The sequence below is a fragment of the Anas platyrhynchos genome, chromosome 10, assembly GCF_047663525.1.
Source record: "Anas platyrhynchos isolate ZD024472 breed Pekin duck chromosome 10, IASCAAS_PekinDuck_T2T, whole genome shotgun sequence".
Lineage (NCBI taxonomy): Eukaryota > Metazoa > Chordata > Aves > Anseriformes > Anatidae > Anas > Anas platyrhynchos.
Window position 1 is genome coordinate 2,693,779 of NC_092596.1, and position 16,932 is coordinate 2,710,710.

A 16,932-nucleotide genomic window follows, 5' to 3' on the forward strand; every position below is an offset into this window, starting at 1 on the left:
AAGATTTTGTTGATGAGCATTTAGGTGTGTGCTCAACAGTTTACTTTTCTAGTAGTGCATCCGAGACCACAAAAATAATTTCTGGATTGTATATGCAGTGATCTAATGACATATCCTCTCTGAACATAAATAAGTAGTCTGGGGGGAAACAGATGAGAAAACTTGAATCATTTTTGATTATTTTTGTAAGTTTGGTATGTGCCTAGAGTGGCTTACCACATCTATTGCTATTATTAACTATTTGTCGTCTAGTTTTTGTGTTATGAAACATAATACTGACAAATCTGAAGCTGCTGTAAATTCATCTTAGTTACAAATGAACCCTACAAAACGTGTCTTTTCAACTTGAAAAATTCTGAAGTATCATTTGAAAAATTGGCCATGTGATTTACTTTGTATTTGGAGTTTGATACATGCAATTTCTACTATCTTATTTCCATCTTAGTTTTTTTTTGTTTGTTTTTACATATACAAATTTCACTGCAATTTGGCATTAAGTCCTCCCTTCCTTCCACAATTGTTTCAAAATTGTCATCACGTATTCAAAATTGGTTTTTGCTTGTTTTGATGTTCACCTCCAAAACACAAAGGTACAGATTTTTTTGTTAAGCAAAAGTTAGAGCAGCTGTATTTTGCACCTGCACTCAACATATGTAGCAGAAGACTGTGGGAGAAGATTAGTTTAGCGTTTTTATGCTAACCTGCAGGAATCAAAAGAAAAGCAAACACTCCCAGAGTATTCTGTGAAACTCTGCAGCTCTTTTAAATAACATCCTTCATCAAAGGATTAAATACAACTGTAAGAGGCACTGATCCAGTATTACTGCTGTTAGCACCTGGTCCTGAAGACATTGAGAGGTCCTTGAAACTCACAGTTATTAGAGTGAGTTCAAAATTAGACAAAGTAAGCATGTCTATCTTAACTTGTAGCAATGCAAACTGAAAAACCTTGTGCTTAAACAGCAAGAGTTTTTACATTACAACGTGCAATGCCAGACTGTGCCTGGTAATGCATAAAGCTAGAGATCAATGAGGATTAAATGATACTCCCATTAGAAACCTATGATTCAACTAAAACTTAAATGCTTTGCTTGACCAGTTATACTCAAAATGACAGACTGTTGCAATTTTTTTCCTCATGTTCAAATATTTAGGCACAAAGAAGGCAGGAATCAAATGTTCCCCCATGTTACTAGTTGGGACCTCTCTGGTTTGGGATTGAGCTACTTCTGGTTCTCTGTTTGTCTCCTAGGTACAGGGCTGGCAGGCACTTCAGGGATGGCCTCCCACACTACCTCCTCCTGGAAAGGTTTAATTTTAAAAAATAGTTAAGGAGAGCAGGGAATCCAGTCCAAGTTTCTTTTGTATTTGAGTGCAGTAGGCTGTTGTGGTTCACTCATTTTGGAGGAGGTTAAAAACAAAAACCCCACCAACACTAAACCACTCTCCCACCTAGAACTGTAATTGGAGGGAATCTATTCAGTAGAATTCTAGAGAAGTTGCTTTTATGGGAAGTAAAAAACCTGCAGAACGCATCCAGTGTTACAAACAAAATCCATGACAAACCAGTCTGACAATTACATAAAGCTGAAATCCTGGTGCACAATTAATGAATGTTCTACTTGCAACACATACTGAATTCTAACAAGAAAAGTAAATCTGTGTGGGATGCAACTTAGAAAGTATTTTTCTCTGGCAGGTAAGCCATGTCAAGGCAAGATTACTAGTAAATTTTCTTTTGTCTTGCTTCAGAGCTTGATGTATACATGTTTTTCAGTCTTTAATTTACCTAAGCAGCACACAGTGGGCTAAGTGTAGGAGGCTTTTGCATACTTAAATGTTATAAAAAGAAAGCTTTAATACTGATGCTGCACAGCAATAATAATTTATCACTTCTCCAAGGATATATAGTGGTGGGTACACAACCTGTGTAATTGCCAAAAGCAATAAAACACTAAGTAACAAAACCATTTTTTATTTCCAATCAATTTGTGTATCACAAGATCTGCTTGGCTATGTTATTTGATTTAGTTATTTTCATTTGCCATGGAAGAGGTACATCTTTGCCTCTAGATGCCCTCATATGTGTTAGCAATAAAATTCATAGCCCTAAAACCAGCAGAATAGCCAAACAAATAGCAAGAACTCTGATCAAATGGTCTTATCCTTTCTGACAGCTCCAGAAGGAACCTCACCCTCCACATTCTGGTCCATTTCAAAAAGCAGAACTTTGCACTTCATTCTGAAGCCTGGTCTTGCCAAGCCCAATTTGGGGGTGAATTAAATCCTGAGCTATGAGGAGAATCTTGGGAGCATGGAGAAGTTAGTGTAAGCACTACTGGTAACTGCAACTGAAGCTATGCAAGAGGCTGTATCTAAGCACCTGATTTTCTTTTAACCAACTCTTTACATTTCAGCCAATGCATTAATGTCAGAACATCAATGGAAACTGCTCAAAAAGAACAATTCTAACCAATCGAGCAGATCACCCTGTTCAGTATTAGCGTCTGTTTGCAGATGGATTTCTGAGAATTCCCAACACAGAACACCCCTGACCTTTACATAACAAAAATAAGGTCTGTAGCAATGAAACAGAAGGAAATGGTTGTAAGGTTTCAGGTGACTTGGATACAGGCCTACACAGTCAGAACTAGAAGTGCTATTCATTTAGAGATGCCTATCCTAGCTTCAAACTAGTCACACTGACTTTGTCATGGTACACTACAGAAGGCAAGTGGTGAAAATTCCTCTTGGAAACTGTGGTATAATTGCCTGAAGTGACTAGGAAAATAAAACTAACATTCACATTTTTTAAGGAAAATGTAAAGCACTGAAGAGGCTTTCAGGGTAATGCATAGCTGCATTACCTGAGTGTAATGCAAAAAGAGGCTTTTCAGGTAATGCATAGCTGCATTACCTGAGTGTTCCCTAGGCTTTCAACCTTAGATGCTATCGCGCTGGGGAAACTTGGTGTGCTAGCCCTAAGGAACAGCACGGAGCATAGAGTGGAGTGGAGACACCATGGCTAGGCTCTGTAACCAGGTGGGGACTCTATTGTTCTTGTGCACACCGAGACCAATAAACTGCACTTTTTGCCACCCTGAGCCAAGGACGTGTCATGTTTCGACAAATGCTGTACTCTAGTGTACTTTTTACTCATTATAATATCATTATAATACCAAAACACACCTCCATCCCAAAAGCTACCCGCCTCCAAGGTGTGACCACCCCTCACCGAGCATGTGCTCTGAATTTCTCAGAGCCTATTACTTTAAACGGAGATGGGTGAACTTTTCACCAATCATAACTAAGATATGCTTGACTAGAGTCACTCAAGCTCCACCTAAAAGATAGAAAATAATATAAATTGGCCTAAGAGAGAGGGGATGTCAGGGAAGATACCACCGTCAGGGGAGATACCATCCCGAAGAAATACAACATCCTTAGGACCTCCTGACTCCTGGGATCAGTCGACGGGCTGAGCCTCTCTTCCCCCCCCCATTGGGATGCCTTTAGGTAAGATCTGAATACTTGCTTATAAATCTCTATAGAGTCTTTGATCCTTTTAATGCATTTATTTTTAGGCTGTGCACCTGTAACACCTGTGTATTTCATGCATGCTAGCTTGCTTTTGCAAACAGTCACTATCACCGGCAATCCAAAAGAACCTGGTTATCTGTTGCTGTAATAAACCATACTTGATTGCATTTTGCTAGCTCTCATTAAATGCAACTAGGGTAAGGGTGGTTATCCGTGACTGTGATAGTTCAGTGTTCTGAATCCAACCAGGCCCCCAGACGGTTAACACGTTATTGATGAATATCTGAGCGGACCCCCAGATGGTTAATGCGTTATTGGTGAACGTCCAACTGGTTCAGTACCCTGAATCTGACTGGGCCTGTAATGGTTAATCAGCTACACCCCTTAACGCGACAGAAACCAGGACAATCTTCAGTGACCTAAGGCATCATCTACCTAGTTCTGTCACTGCTAACTCTGCTCTGCAATGTAAAGGCCAGCTAGCCTACATCCACACTAAGTGGCATTATTACTGGTATTGCAGGTGTACCCAAGTAAGAAAATGAATGAAGAAAACAACAACAAAACACAACTAGTCGTTTATTCTGTTTTGGAGCCTGCAGCAGTCTGGGAACTAGATGTCTCCTTGGCAAGCTATGCAGTGGAAGCTGTCATTTGCTATTAGTCAAATTCTCTGGAAACTTCTACAGCCCACCAGTTTATCTGCAAAAGATTAGAGTGGTGAGATGCAAAGCAGCCTGCCTTAGGCTGACAAAGCCTGGGAGACTATTACCCCAGCACCAGCAAGGGGCAAACATTTTCAAGAGCTAGCAGCTTCCCTGTCTTCTCACTTCAATCTCTCAAATTCTTGTGGGCTAACAGCAGTGTTACCAGCACTCCAGAGTACCCTGGTCCCTGCTTCATTCCTGGGATAACCAAGAAGTTAATGAACCACGTGTGAGCACCAAAGATGCACACTAAGTTAGGACAACAACTAAAAGTAATTTGGCCCAGACAACAGTGACTGGTGGATGGCCATTGATCAAAGACAAGTGCAACAGCTTACAATAAAAATGAAAGAAATCAGAAACTGAGAACCACTAACATCACAATTTCCTATTCTCTCAACTAAAAGTGGAACATTAACACCACAATCAATCACTGCAAAGACTGCCAGTACTAGAGAGGACAAATTTAAACAGGAACTAAATATATGGTTCCTGTAATACCGTTAGCTTGTACTTTGCTTGAAAAGGAAACTGCAGGTTCACCCAGCAAAGGATTTAGTGTACATCCTCTTGGAATTTCTCTAAGTTAAGGGGTAAGTCTTTGAAGTGCAAACCATGCCTCTGCAACATTGGAAATGGTATCTCCAATATCTAGAAATCAAAACCAATGACTGTTCCAGAGTATAGGCAGATGTGATCACTGTTCTTTTCCAAGAAAGTGGTACTCATAGGCCGTTCAGAGAATAGCATCTATGTTTTCATTTTGTAGAAAGGAAGAACCTTTCTTGTGTAGCACTTTGGATAATCTTCACTTCTGTATCCCTATATATCTGGCCACAATACTTTGGAGGGCTTTCTAGCTCTTCCAAAAGATGTGGTAAAGTTTGCAAAAGTGCCAATTTTTTTGATTCAGAGGCCACTCAAAGGGTTTTTCAAAAAGTCTCGAGCTATGGTCTATGTGTACACACACCATGCAGAGTTTTTGACTGACCTTCAAAATATAAATATCACGTAATTTTAATCACTACAATCAAAAAGCTGAAAAACAATTTTCTGGGCTAAGAATCATTATATTTTTATCAAAAAAAAAAAAAAAAAAAAAAAAAAAAAAAAAAAGATTCTCACAGCTAGCAGTCTCTCTCTTCCGAGTACTCAAAGTAGATGTCTACTTTGCTACCACCAAATAGGGGGGGGGGGGGGGCTTTTCAATTTTAAAAAAAGTAAATGATATTACATAAGAGCATCATTTTATTTCTAAAGGGCATTTTTAAGCTAAAAGTTAACATACAATGTTGAAGCTACCCATCCATGAATATTGCATTTTGTTAATTTCAAACAGTAATGTTCAATGGTTTGAAAATTTTTAATGAGAATGGCCATCTCTGTAGATTGAAAAGTAGGATTTAAAGCTGATGTCTTGTTTAGCACTTGAAAAAGTGACTCCACCTTTAAATATTCAAAAGTTCTCATACAAACTTAATTTCTATTGTTTTGGCTGCTGTGTACTACAGCATCCCCATAAGCTGCTTTGCCTAAAATCATACAATGTCATGCAGGTAATGACAGATACCCTTTATGGAACAAAAGATTTCTTATACCTTTTAGAGATAGAGAAAAACATGCCTTATTTAAATGCCTAAATAAGGCATTTAGCAATGCCTTATTGGTTTTGTGCTTCTGTTCCTAGGAGAATATCAATATCATAACAGTTGTAAATGGAAAGCCCAGAGAGGTCCACATCTGATTTTATTCTGGACAAAGCTATTTTCATTTCTATATACTACAATTTCAAAGCCTTAGCGAGTCATGAAAACAAAAATGACAACTTCTAAATGTACTCATAGAAGTTATACTAAAAACACACATTTCAACAGCTTAAGTGTCAGCCTGTCTTGTTATCTATAATCACATTGATTGAAGTCTCTGTATTTCGAAGGCAAAAATAGCAGTGATATAACAAGGAAAACCTATTGCAGTTCATTAGTCATGGTACATTAGAAAAAAAAAGATTCTTGGGCAATTTTATGGCCATTTAAAAAATGGTGCTCTCTCAAAACAGAAAGTCTCAAGAGATTAATATTTCACTTATTTTGCAGGGGCTGGGTAAGCTACATCTGGAAAACTAGTGAAACCAAGCAGGCCATGCAGAGGGAAGGAAGGAGTGATTGGAAACTGCACATCCAGTGCAGATTTTCAGCATTGTGTTTATTTGTAGTGCCTGACCTACATCTGTGTATCCAAACACTTCAGGGAAGGGAAGAGTTCAAAAACTTAATTCGTGTTTGAAAGATGTGTTACAGACCTCTGTGAAGAACAGTAAACAAGCAAGATAAGGGAAAGTTAGTGGATCTCAGACCTAATTTTACATATGAAATGATAATCACTTAGGACTGAGTCCTTAGTGTTAGAAAAAATGAATTTATGAAAACATCAGCTCGGTTCTCAAAAACAGATAAAAAAGGAGTAAACATGGGAATTATTAGGACTGAAGGAAAAAGCAAAACAGAGCCATGATTTAGTTTTATCAGCCTGTAGTGTGACCATATCTTGAATGCTACAAACACTTCCAGTTGCCCTACTTTAATATGAATGGGGTAGGAAACTTGCAGAAAATGGAGGAGAAAATTATAAAAAATGTTATAGCTTGCAAAAAGAAAAGACTGGGGATATTGCAGAGTTCTTTAAAAACATGAAAAGCAAACAGAGAGATAGGGAATTGCTGCTTAGCACCACTTCCCATAGAAGAATTACCTAGAAAACAAAATAAACTGTCAAGTGGCTGGCACAGAGAACAGGAAGTGGTTCTTTGCACATTTAAGCAGGTTACTGACCTCCCTGCTGGAAGATGCTGTGGATTTTAAAGCAGGCCCCAAAGAATGAACAAAAATTACACTCCATCGAGCCATGTACATGTTAGTACAAAGGCAACACCTCTTGCTTAAGAAATACTTCATGTTGTTTGAGCATGGGAGATTGCAGGCAGCTAATATTACATGCTAGCCCTGTTTTTATGCTCCTCTTTATGTATTTGCTGTTGGAGACAGGACACGGGAAGATGGACCTTTGGTCTGACTCAGGGTGGCCACTGCTGATGTTGCTCCTCCCTAAGTGACAGCTAAGAAATGCACGTTCAGTGCTCCCCTGCCAGGCTGCCACTGTGGACACCAACATCTGCTGCCAAGGGAACTTGTGACCTACCTTCTGCTGACTTCAAAATACAACCACAAATAATACAGCAATAATTGCATTCAATTTAAGTATTGCTACTAGATGAAGCATTAAAATTGAAAGGCTCAATCTGAACTGAAGACCAATGCAAGAATATGCCTATGGAGAATAATCAGGCTCAGTTCTTTTCAACTGGTCTGTGATATAAGACAAAGCAAAATAATTCTAAGTGTTAAATTATGAATGATACAGTGAATTATTAAAGGTACGCTAGCCTTTATTCTCAAGTTCTACCACTCTTCTCCCTCTGTTTAATATTTCTTTGGCAACATAGGACAGCTTTATTCAAGGTAAGAAACAGCACACCCTTTTTACACTGTAATTCAAAGTACAAAGCCTACATACAGACATCTAACCTGGGAGCCTCTTCTGTCTCTAGAAAGGATCATACATGCCGACCAGCACCAGAACTAGCAAAAGTTTCATCCAGTGTCAGTGATTTATGTCACAGTCCAAGATCTTTACAAGCTACAATGAATCACACTGAAAGCAAAGTGAACATATAAATTAAGTCTTGCAAACACCTGGCACCTGAGCGCCAGCTGCTCATGTTCAACCAAGGTGTTTTATTTCACTGGAGGCAACAGGGTTGGCATCAGTGACATATTTACAGTTATCCACTTCCTCTTGTAGGTTTAAAGCCTTCAGCAATGGCTCCCAAGAAAATATCTGATGTGGGTAGTGTTACAGTACACCATATTCCACAGTACTCACCTCCTGTGCCACTGCAGGAGTACCTTTCTTGTTTGTCTAAGATCTGTTTATATCACCTTTTGCATTCTCATGCTGGAGAAATTCCAGATGGGAGAAACAGGAAACTACAGGAGTACTGCTGGGACAGAACGGTAGAATTAGTTGGTGATTTTTGTTGTTGTAGGTGTGTTTTTTTTTTTTCTTTTTTTCTTTTTTCTTAATAGCCTGCACATTTTCCTTATCTCTACCCAACGTCTAAAGACTAAGCATTTTACTTCACCTGGTACGTAAGCTCTTTTTGATACTGAAGCTATTCAAAAGTAGAGAGCTAAGAAATCATGGTCCATGAAGAAACCAGCCTCTGTTCAAGTTAATCAAAGCGTACCACTGTTTGTATGTGAGCAGAATAAAGTCTAGGTATTTTCTACTCCCCTACTATGCAAATTAATGACAACATGCACAGCTCTATTGCTTATTTCAACAACAGCAGGACATCCAGGTAAGGTAACGCATTTTTCTTTTACAATTTACACTTCAAATTATATGATTATGCTGCAATGCAAAATACTGCAAAATACTACAAGTACATCAGCATGCTGCAATGCAAAATACTGCAAGCTGACAATACACAAGATGAACGTTTTATTGCTTGCAACAAGCATTGCAAAACTGGAATGAAAATGACTGACAATGTTTTCAAATAGAAATATTATCATTACCGTAAATAGTTATTGGGTTTTCTTCTTGGGCAAAGCCTTAAAACATCTCCAACAGCCAACAAAACCCCCTCAAGACCACTGTTTTATATGTATCATTATGAACTGCAGACAGACATCTACTTCTGAAAGTTTTAGAGACATTTAAGCTTTTGTAATCAAACATGGAAATAAAACCACCTTGTGGCATTTACTACCACGATTAAATAAGGCTGCTCTTTACTGCTAGGCAGTCTCTTAGAACTACATTATAACTTGTTTTCAGAGTGACTGTTTATGGACCATCACACTGCTCAGAGTCTGCAGAGAGCACAATCCACTTCTCTTTCAAATGGTCTTTGACAGGCAGCTCCAACCCAACAGGATAGTATCACAATGAAAAGGGCCTTACATTTCCCAGGACTTTCTTCATTGTTATATAGCAAAAAGGAAAAACAACAGCAAAAGCCTAGAAATTACTTAAGCACTTTCATCCATTTAAAGCCAAATGTGCTTTTGATTTGGCTTTCTTTCCCAAGATGGTACAGCTTTGAGTATAATATTTTTCAAATGGACCTGGAACGTACTCAAGATACTCAAAGAAGCACTGAATCTGATCTCAACTGCAGATAAAGCATCCATAAAATAAATAAAGGCAGCGCAGTTTTCTTCAATGTACATGCAACACATTTCCTTTGTGGAACATGAAGTGCTGGGAATGCTTTACCAGATGCAACTTGATTTTCAGGCAAATTATCATTTGCCTGAAAGTGCTAGGTCAGCTTAGCTACTTCCCCTGAAGTTGTTGAGAAATGCACCAAAACAGGCTGAAAAATGAAACTAAGGTGATCTCAACCCCTAATGTGCATCTAAATTGCTAATGTCAGTCATAAGGAATAATCTTACTGTATTCATTCATTTTCATCCTGAAAGGCACATGCAGCCCTTTCCCATTGCACACGCCCCTTCTGTTTCCCAGATATACTACAGCACAAGCATCCATAGCACCGCGTCTTCAGATGAGAGGAAATTTCCGGGAAAAGATTTATTGTGGAGAAGGAACAGAAGAAATTCTGTTTCTTACAGAAGTAGATTTACACATTTCTTATTGGTGGTGCTTCAAGTTTGGGGTTTCTTTGATGAAAAAAAAAAAATAATAAAAGCTAACAATGTTTCAGAATGAGTTTCAATTAGTTCTGACTGAAAATTACCCATTCCTGTAATTTTCCTCTATGTGCAATACTCATCCATTCACAATATATCCCTTTTGATCTAGATGCACATAAAGTGATGGCAATTTACAGCACTTTCTAGACAGATGAAGTGAAACTTGGTTCAAGGTATAAAGTTAATTGGACAGGATATAGGAAGAAGGATAGCTGCTTTCTCCTCAAAACTTCCTGTACTGAGACAGTTTCTGATCAGAGATGGATGACAGTCGTTTCATACAGATCTTGAACCTTTTATAATAGAGTTGGTTTTTTTTGGTTTTGATGATTCTGTGAAGTTCACTGGAGCTATAGAGGAAGCTCACATTGCCTCCAAGAATGACGTTCTATTGCCTTGAATCCACTTTTACAGAAATAATAATATATCACATTACAAGTGACATGTGGTGGTTTTGTTGTCCAGCATCACTCCCTCCCAAGCCTCTGAGGATGAAGTAGATGAAAATTTAGGAAACCATTCCTCCATTTTAATGATGATCTCACTTAAACAAAAGAGAGACCTAGTAATCATAGACCTAGTTCATGCCAAGCCTACATAAAACAGGCAGAGTCTACCACTGAATTTGGCCTTTGACATTTTTGAATACAGCAAAGCTCCGACACTTTGAAATGTTTATTTATTGAACCTTGTCTGTTTCTATGTGACTTCACAAAAAGGCCTAAGGGACCATTTTTGTATGTTCTAAATGCAACCTTCCTTAGAGATTGAATTATTTTTAAATGCACAGCCAACCAAAGAATTTTTACTTGCAAACCAGTGTATTGTTTTTGACAAAGCAGGTTACACAGATTTTAGTTTAGTCCTATTTCTCAAAATGGTGAAAACTTATCTCCATGATTACATCAGTATAACAAGACATTCCAACAGATGTATCATCCCAGATGAATTTAAGTGATGAAGAGCAGACTCTGCAAAGCTATTGGTCTTTCAATCCTTTACAGATAATTTGAATTTTTAATTACTCTTGTTAGTCATTCCTACTTATTCCTACTATTCCACAAAATTACTAACTTTGAATATTGCTAGTCAAAGTTTTCACTGTGTGTATCACCTAGAAAACACTGAGTGGTCAGTTCTGAAGCCAGGGAGCTCCCATTATTCTGCAACACTGATAGTCAGGTGTTAAAAATAACAAAAGGGACAAAATGCGATATGAATTATTTGCATCTGAATTCACTTCAGAAATTATCAAAACCAGCCTTATACCTCTAGCAAGACTGTTTTACATGCTCTTGCATTCCAGAACATGTGAAGTTTTCCAGATATCTGAAATAGCAACTCTTTCCCCAGCTGCCAAGTACAAGCAAGTCTGGAAAACCTAGCAATATTTTTATTGGAAAACAGAAGACATCGCACAAAGTAAACTATCCATACATGGAATCCTGTGGTGTCTGTAGTGTTACTTTGATCAGCCTCTTTGACTAAGAGCAATGCAAACCCAAGAAGGATTTGGGAATGGGGTTAGTTCAGCCAGAGATGATGTGGCTTCAGAGGGACCTAGCAGCTGCCTCCTGATCCCTACAAGAGGGAGACAAGGCCAGGCTCTCCAGAGGTATGTGGTGGGAGGTTCACTTAAGTGAAACAGAAAGTAGTTCACACAGGATTTGAGGAGAGACTTGGTTTCTTTGAGAACAGTTAGGGAGCAGAACAGGGTTTTTTTAAGGCCCAACTAGATAGAGCCCTGAGTAACCCGGTCTGCTGTAATTGCTGACTTTCCTATGAGCAGGAGGTAGGACTGGTGACCAACCACCTCACAATTCATCAAAAACCTTCCAAGTCCGTTCCACAGATAATGAAAATCAGTTGCTATTTCTCATGAGTGCTTGACAAATATTCTTGACCTTGTTTCCCCCCACACCTCCTGTTTTGTATAAAAATATATTTCCCCACTGTCCTTTCTTTTCACATATGCAAGGTAATCTCCAACAGCCATACTGTATGTTACATTACATGTTTGACAATCATTAAAGTCAGCTGGTTTTATGCATTTTGTAGACAAAAAACTGGCTGCCTTAGCATCCTCCTTGGAGATGACATATATGTATAAACATGAAACAGACATGATACTGGCAATTAAAACATATAGAAGAACTGACACATATTACCAGATAATTTTCAAAAGTTTCCTTTTGCTTTTCATTTGTTTTAAGCATTTGTTTTTATAGATATTTGTACTGGGTCTGGCTGGAATGTTAACTTTCCTGGCTGCAGCCCATACAGTGCCGTACTCTGTACTTGTAGCTGGAACAGCAGTGTTATCACACCAGTATTGTGTCTGCTGCTGAGCAGCAGTGGCACAGCATTGGGCATTTCTCTAACCCTCCTAGGGGGTGGGCAAAAAGTGAGGAGAGAAACATCACTAGGGCAGCTGACCTAAACCAATCAAAGGGATATTCCATACCATGTGATGTCACACTCAGCAATAAAAGGTGGAAACAGGAAGAAGAGGGGAGGGGTGGGCTCTCGTTGGGAAAACGTCGGTCCTCCTCTCGAATACCAGCTACGTGCGTTGAGGCCCTGTTTCAAGGACGTGGTCAATCATCACTCATTTGTGGGAAGTAGAGAGTAAATTCTTTCCTCTGGACTTCCATATAGCCTTCATTTATTTTATTTGTTTGTTTTCCTCCCTTCTTTTTATTTTTCCCTTTCCCTCTCCCTTTTTCCCCTTCCCCTTTTTATTTCCCTTTAGTTAAATTGTTTAGTTCATAATAATCTTTATTTAATTATTATAATTATTTCCCTTTAATTAAATTATCCTTATCTCAACCCGTGAGTTGTTCTTTGCTTTTCGTCTCCCCCTCCTCATCTAAAAGAGGGGGAGTGAGAGAGCAGTTGTGGGGTTTAGCTGCCCAGCACGGTAAAACCACCACAATACTGGATCTCCTAAAATAAAAATGACATGACTGAAAATGAAGACAATTTTCTGCTCCGTACAGATGTATGCATACACCACCAGGTTCCTCTGCCAAGACTCAGAGACAAAGGAGGAATGAGATGAATGTGAAGTACTCCTCATGAGTTGATTAGAGATTTTATTTATAAAATACATTTTTGAATGTCTCGGGAAATCTTACTCAGCCTCTCTGGCTGGTAAGAAAAGGTCACTGACTGAAGATGGAAAGCAAAGTCCTAGATAACTGCAGATTCGATTTCTTAATGATGCGAGAACCATTGACCACATAGTGACTTTTGGATCTGATCTATTCCTCATTCACGTTGATAATATATTTCTATTTCTACCACAAAGCCAGTTTTGGTTATTTTATCCTCATTACAGCTATCCTCTGCTTCCTCACTGGATAGGAACTGGGGAAAAAAATCAAATAGGAGTGATTCACATGCACTGGGAATAGATGCAAGTGCTTAAGTTTTTTGTTTTGTTCTTTTCTTCCTGACAGTGACACCTGCAGAACTAAATTTAGGTATTTATCTACTTCTGGATACGTCAGAGTACCTCTGGAAGACTTACTACATAGATTTCATAGACCAGGCTGCTTAAAATCACAAAGGAAACAAAAGAATTCATTTATATTCTAGGATCCTTTATAATGGTAGATGTTACGTTCTTAGAACACAGAATTGCATCTTTAGTAATGATAAAAAATAAATTATAACTTTAAATGATTAGGGATTTTTTTTTCCTCCAACAGGGGAAAAAGACAACAGGATTTTTAACAGACTATTTTATTGAAATGATGAAATACTGTTCAAATGCACTGAGATGTCTAGATCATCAGTAATTCCTTGCAAATACCATATTGCATCATTCTACTCTTATTGTTGGACTATACTTGAAAGGTGTTAAGAAAAACATTTATTCATAATGCACAGATAGAGTATAGCTTTGCATTTCCGCAATTCAGGAGAACATCCCAAATCTTAAGAGAATTTTTGGAATTATTTTTAAAATATTAAGAAAAAGCAAGTCCCATATTTTAGGTTTCTTCCAAAATTAACATTCAAGGACCAGATCCTGTAAACTTTCTCACAAGTAATTAATAAGAATGTACATAAATCCTTTTAAATCCTTTCTGTTCTGCAAGACAGATACAATACATATAATATCGCTCTAGTAATTAAAGGTTACCCATCTGAACACCACATTATTTGTATTAGCTTAATTTTAACTAGGATGGATGTGAATTAACTTTCAGTTATGAAGTTAGTATACAGGAATATTCTTCAGAAAATATACTTGTATCTGGTCATCTACCATTTCAAAAACAGGTCATGTACATGTACTGTGCAGCACTACAAGTCATCTGAACTTACTATATCTTTGTTTTTTATGCATACATCTTTTTACTGTAGGGGAAAATAGGTGCTACAACCTGGCACTGTCATAAAACTCTGTGGCTACTCTTTTTAAAAGTTATTTTACCTATAGAATGGACCTCATTCAGCACACAGAACTGTTACTTGGAAAGTTGTGCCTATTGAAAACAGACAGTTGTGTGTCACACTTAGGGAAAGGATGTTATACTCTTTTTTTTTTTTTTTTTTTTTTTTTTTTTTTTTTTTTTTTCCCCCACAGTTAAACCTACTGAACATATTTTTGCTTGCTTTTCCAGGTACCATCATTTTACCCTGATTCCTGAAAGATTGCTATTGCTTTATTTATTAAATTTGTCATCCAAAACAAAACAAACAAACAAACAAAAACTACCAACAACCCAACACAAATATTGCTGACATTTGGGAACTCTACGTGCAGGCAAAACAACATTGAATATCTGCTTTAATAACTCTGCCCCCTTGATTTCCACAAATGACACACACACTGCTATAGAACATCAGCTTTGCAGTAACTTTTATAGAAAGTACATCTCACACACACAAAAAAAACAAACTCAAGAGCTGCAGTCTTGTGTCAGAAGATTATTCTTGATAACTATCAACATCTCTAAGTTTATAAAAAACTGTACTAAAAATTTTTGCTGACTATTCAGCTCTATATTATTACAAACCTGATGTTAGTGTATTTAGCCCATTCTCTGTAGTGCTTACACACTCGCATGATGTATTATCTCACTCAGTGATTATTTCTTTCTGTTCCAAGGCTGAGAAAAAAAGCCTTGGATTGGAGCTGACATGGCACTGCAGCCAAATGGTTACAAGAAGCAATTGGGCAGCAAGCCTGAATGGTCTTTTTGTCGCTTTTATTTACTATTATATTGGGGAGGGATTATTTCCCTCTTGTTTAAACTTGGTACCAAATTTACATGGCACATTGCATCAGCATATAGTAATAAAACGCCATGTTTCCAAGGGAACCAAGATGGAGTGTTCCAATGGGGCTGAAGCAAGGTGATGGTGCAGCAGTTGTAGTCACTAACACAGTGGACAAGGGCTGTTATTGTTGCCGGGTTATCTCCACTCCAAAGAGAGGGGAAAAAAAAAAAAGAGCTGAAGCCTTTCCACTGTGAGACCACCCCACAGCCCAGGTGCCCCACAGGGCCAGGAGCCCAACCTCAGCCCATTCCAGATGCACACATCAGCATCCTTGGTAACTGATACCTTCATTTTCAGGTCATCAGTGCTAGTGGCTTTAACACAGGTTTGAGTATATTTTATATAAGTTTTTGCAAACACACTTATGATCACCGTGGTAAAGAAACAAACGGTCATTAATCTGAAAAACTGATCACTGAATTAAGGAGGAAAAAAAAAACAAAACACACATTTGCAGGAAAAGGAAATCAATTTGAGTAGGACTTCTCACAACCTTGTAGATTTCTACTATTTCTAATATTTACCCTCCTGCCCAAATAAGTAATTTCTTCCAAGCTTCCCACTTCTTTTCCATCTGAAAGGCTCAGTTTCATCATCATATTTACTGTAGAATTATTATGTCAAAACAAGTGAATTGCATCAGTCTGTTAAATCCCAAGTCTTATAAAATAAGCAACATCAGAATTTAATAACTGTCCAGCTGGTGTGAAGGAGATAATGCCACTCAATAACCTGGATACAAGGAAATTTGTGGAAGATGCATTTTATCATTACTCTACTAAAGAAAATAAATGGAAATTTGTGGAAGCAGGCCTTTCGAATAAAAATGCATTAATGGGAATAGAAATAAGCTAAAATAAAATCTGGATGACATTTTTGGTAGGCAGATCCCTAATTAAATAGTCAGTTGTCTAGGACATTGCTGAGAAAAAAATCTCTACAAAGAAGATGCATCTATTTATAAAATCTTCAGCCAATTTAATTCCTGTAATCCATTCCATTTCCATATGTATATGGAAATGAGACAAGCCCCATATCTGCAAAGCATAAGAAGATGCTTGACTTTCAGCATGTGGGCATCTGTACTGGAGTAAAACTGCACGCCTGATCATTTTTTCTTTAACAGAGTTCTAGTTCACTGAAATACATAGATTTATTTCAGATACAGGGAAGGCTGAGAGCAGAAATTAACCTAAATGCATGGCTTATTTCTAGAGTCCACCCATATAATTTGCACATTCATAGATCTGATGACAAGAGAAACCCTGAGCAAGGGCCCTCCACAGGCAATGGATGGAAAGGGAGCAGCTGAAGCTTCCTGGGCCTCCCCAGCCAATCCTCACCCACATGTCATTGGGTTTGTGTGTCTGAACTGCCTTCAAAGCAAGCCCACACAAGCTTTACTCCTCACGTATTATGGCAAGTTCCTTTGAGAAGCTGAATATGAATTCAATTTTTAAATTTGGCATCCACTTCAGAAACATGCATAATTCCAAATCTCAACAACCCCAGGTTTTGAAAACTATCTTCAATCTCTGCTTCACACAAGAAAAAAATGCATAACATCGCTTTTGCTGTTGTAAAAATCACTCCTTCCCTCCTAGGCT

General features: G+C 38.0%; 1 long non-coding RNA gene across 4 annotated transcripts in view; it reads right to left on the reverse strand.

Moving 5' to 3' along the window:
• LOC106017884 (uncharacterized) overlaps positions 1-16,932 on the reverse strand; it is a 466,435-nt gene that overhangs the window by 58,967 nt on the left and 390,536 nt on the right. For all 4 annotated transcript variants that reach the window (XR_011811640.1, XR_001191627.5, XR_011811638.1 and 1 more), the window contains one exon: positions 8,190-8,304. This is a non-coding gene — a long non-coding RNA (uncharacterized lncRNA). The remainder of the gene's footprint in view (positions 1-8,189; positions 8,305-16,932) is intronic.